We start from the raw sequence: 4,367 nt of genomic DNA, 5'->3' as shown, positions 1-4,367 counted from the left end.
AATTAAATAAATAGTTATGACACATGTAATTAATTAATTATTGACACATCTAATTAATTATTTATGTATTTCACATTTTAATTAATTATTGACACATTTAATTAATTATTTAATGATATATTTATTTATTTCATTTTGGAAGTCCTGGCACCTGGCTCTCATCATGAAATAATTTTATCTGTCAGCCTCACCCATCAAACTCAGGGGGCGGGGTTAACACTGCCCATGCGGCTTCTCTAACATTTGATTGGTTGCCGTGCAAAGTAAGTCAAAACAGGTCGATCCTAGATAATCCAATGCTTGTGTAGACTTGGGGCAGCCAGGTATCCCAGAATGCAGATCAAATCACAGGCAGCAATGGTGGTGGTGTAGTTTTAAAATACCCCATTTTTCTGTCACCAGCTACACTTTTAAAAGTGTTTTAGCCGCGACGTATGTCTGGTCAGGTTGTCAACATAGAACATGTTTGCAAAAGTGCTCAGATGTTTTCAGAGATTTCACTAGCTCTGCTAACAGTCAGCATGCAGAGTGCACCCAGGGGGTTACGTTAACCGGTTTGTTTACATATTCCACTCTCCGTGTTCCACATGTTGCATTCGCAGATTCTCATTTTCACCGAACGATCGTCTCTTTCCGCCTGGTCTTGTGTCTCTGTGCTTCTGTAACATAAAGAACGAGCTGACATTTTTCTCACGAAACCAGCGATCAGCTCAACAGACCCTCAGTTTACCTGCATGCATCCTCCTCCTCATCTGTCAGCTGTTTAACACCTGCTGCTAATTCAAGAAACACGCCTACGTTACCTGGTGATAGTCACAGTTTAACCGGGCAGCCGGTGCTCGATATAAAGCAATGTCAGCGCATTTTTCTGCACAAGATAAGTAAATATAGTGTTTTCCCCGAGCGCAGAGCTGCTGGAGCTTGTTTCCTTACAGAGCACTTTATAGGCGAAGCAGCTTCATCAGCGGCTGATGTCCAATCACCGGCACACAGCTTTGAAACCTCAGCTGAGTTTTAGCTCTCAGTGGTTAAACGCTGGACTTCATTCACTCAGGTTCTGTCTGTCGGGTCACGTTTACTTCGCTGTTTTATTTACAACTGAGCAAATCGGTTTGGCTGAGGTTAAAGTTACGTTTCATAACTGCATAGTTTCACAGACGTTTAATGGTTCACTGGCACATGTGTTAGACTGAACTATCATCTAAATATCATCTGTTTTTTAATAGTTATTCAACTGTATTCTAAGCACCAGCTGTCTGTTAGAATGTGATTTTTTTTTCTCTCTCTGTTGGCAGAGGTATAAAAATGTGCAGGAAAATCTGATGTGCATGGCAAACTTCACCGACGATATTTAGGGAGGAATAAACACACATCAAACATAAATGAACCATTTGCCTGTCTCCATAATTGAGAGCATTTTCTCTTCTTATGTCAACACTCTCTCTCTCTCTTTTTTTTTTTTTTTTTTTTTTGCTTTTTCTGTCATGTTATGTTTACCTGTCAAAGGCTTGTTACAAACTATGAAACACATGGTGCAGACTTCTGGATGTTAGAAGAAAACTAATACTGCTCATGAAGGAGACTAAAGGCAGGAAGGTGTCCTTTAAAACTAAACATGTTAATAGGACCTCCCTATTTATATCATAGTTTATGATATAGCACATGTATTTCAGTAATAGCCTGCTGATTTCAGGTGAACAGTCGCAGCTCACGTAGGCGTTATCTGTGATACTCCTTAACTATAATTTATCCAAGTTAACTCAGTACCATTCAGACAGTTCTTTTGCAATGAAAAACATAAACACCCATGCTGGTGTAGGTTTCCTCAGTGCCAGCTGTTAACATTATAGCTGCTTATGCAGTAACCATGGTAACCACGGACTGAGCGGCTGGATCGACGGAGGTCAGACAACAATTTTACATGTATGATCTTAAAACAGGACACAGCCACTATACGTGCTGGCCTCATATCAAATGTGAAGGCAGACTGAGTCTATGTTTGACGTTTTTTATATCTAATCTTCCTTTTCAAACATTTAAACAGCAGCGAGTCTGCAGCTGAGGGAATACAAACTCAAATTGTCGGAACAGGTTTGCTCGTTTCTTGGATTCATTTGGTGATTTATTAAATGTATAACTGTTATTCTAATCTGATGCTGAGTCTCTTACACTTTTCTTTATGCTGTATATTTTCACGTCTCTGGAATAGTTGGCAGTTAGATAGTCAGCTGGGAAACTTTGTGTTAACTCATGGAGCTGAGGATATCGTGGATATCGTGGATATGCTGACCTCGCTGCGTGGTGTACAGGGCCGTTTACCCTCATGATTAATATTCGCAATAAAAATATTAGCCGAACATCATGAAGTCTGTATGTGTTTCATAGTGTCGAACAACCTTTGTACAGTTAAAGCCAGCAGTTACTACATGACAGAAACACCAACGTTATCTCTTTTATGCGTCTATACACAGGTCACACTGATTACTGAACAAAAACCCAAAGATCAGATGTTAAACAGATTTATTTGCTCTCTCTCCTCCTTAAACATGTTTTTAATGTTAGTTATAATTCAGAATTGGCGACTGAAACACGTAGGACACATAAGAACATCAGGAAATAAAACACTGATAAATATAACCTCAGTAAAAGAAGTCAGCGGGGGTCACTACAGCTGTGTACCGGGGCCTGCGCTTTGTCGGTGGGATTGCTTGCGAGGCGAGCGGGTCTATCCCACGCTTTGCCGTGAGACTGGGCAGACATCTCCGAAATCATCGAAGCACTTTTGCAAAGAGGCTGTATCTTGACAAACCGACCAGACACATGAAGATTAAACCACTACATTCTCGGCTAAAAAAATATTAAAACGGTATTTGGTGACACACAAACAGGGTTTTTCAAAGTTCAGTTCTGTTAGCTTCCACATGCCGGTTGTTGTGTGCTAGAAACAATGGCCACCAGGCCAAAGCAATGGTTTTGACTCGATCAGCGTTAACCCCGCCCCCTGAGTTTGATGGGTGAGGCTGACAGATAAAATTATTTCATGATGAGAGCCAGGCGCCATGACTGCCAAAATGAAATAAATAAATATATCATTAAATAATTAATTAAATGTGTCAATAATTAATTAAATGTGTCAATAATTAATTAAAATGTGAAATACATAAATAATTAATTAAATGTGTCAATAATTTATTAATTAAATGTGTCAATAATTAATTAAAATGTGAAATACATAAATAATTAATTAAATGTGTCAATAATTAATTAATTACATGTGTCATAACTATTTATTTAATTAATTAATTCCAATTTTAATTAATTATTTAATGGTGTATTTAATTAATGCATTATGGCAGTCCTGGCACTCCATACCTCATAAGGTACATGTTAGTATTCATTTTGCGGTACAGTGCCGCTTTAATTCAACCTGATATTGATTGATGATTTGTTCATACTGACACAATAGCATCACACAGCTGATAGTTGTCGGTTGCACATACTGATCTTCCGTTCAACCACATTCTATCGGATTCAGGTCTGGTGACTGTGGAGGCCACCTGAGTATAATGCACTCATTGTCATTTTCAAGAAAGCAGTTTGAGATGATTTGACCTTTGTGACATGGTGTGTTATCATGCTGAAAGCAGCCACCAGAAGATAGGTCCACTGTCATCATAAAAGAGTGGACATGGTCAGCAAAAATACTCAGGGAGACTGTGGCATTTAAAAACATGCTCAGTTGGTACTAATGGGGCTAAAGCATGCCAAATAAACATTTCCCACCACCAGCAGCCTAAACAGTTGATACAAGGCAAAATGGATCCATGTTTTCACACCACACCAAACTGTGACCCAAATGTTGCAGCTAAAATTGATATCCATCAGATCAGCAACATTTTTACAACGTTCTATTGTCACATTTTGGTGAGCCCGTGTGAAATATAGCCTCCTGTTCTTAGAGGACAGAAGTGGCAGAAGTCTGCTGCTGTAGCGCATCTCTTTCAAAGTTCTCACCATTCTCTGTGAACCGTAGAGATGGTTGTGTGGGAAAATCCTAGCATTTAAGCAGTTTCTGAAATACTCAGACCCCCATTTGACAACATAACACATTTGAAAAGATTAAAACCGCCTTTCTTTCTCATTCTGATGCTCACTTTGAACTTCAGCAGGTCATCTTTACCATTTCTACATTCCTAAATCCACTGAGTTGCTGCCATCTAACTGGCTGACTAGAAATTTTCTATAACAAGCAGTTGAACAGGTATACCCAGCATAGTGGTTGGTGACTGTATAATTAGAAGCAAGAAGTTTAGTGAGCTAGATTCAAGATTGTTTGTTTGTCACGTGCATGGTTATACAGGTATAAC

This window comes from Simochromis diagramma, unplaced genomic scaffold (assembly GCF_900408965.1).
Source record: "Simochromis diagramma unplaced genomic scaffold, fSimDia1.1 OVJJ01000302.1, whole genome shotgun sequence".
Classification (NCBI taxonomy): Eukaryota; Metazoa; Chordata; class Actinopteri; order Cichliformes; family Cichlidae; genus Simochromis; species Simochromis diagramma.
The sequence above is the reverse complement of the archived record's forward strand: the minus strand, read 5'-3'. Positions refer to the sequence as shown.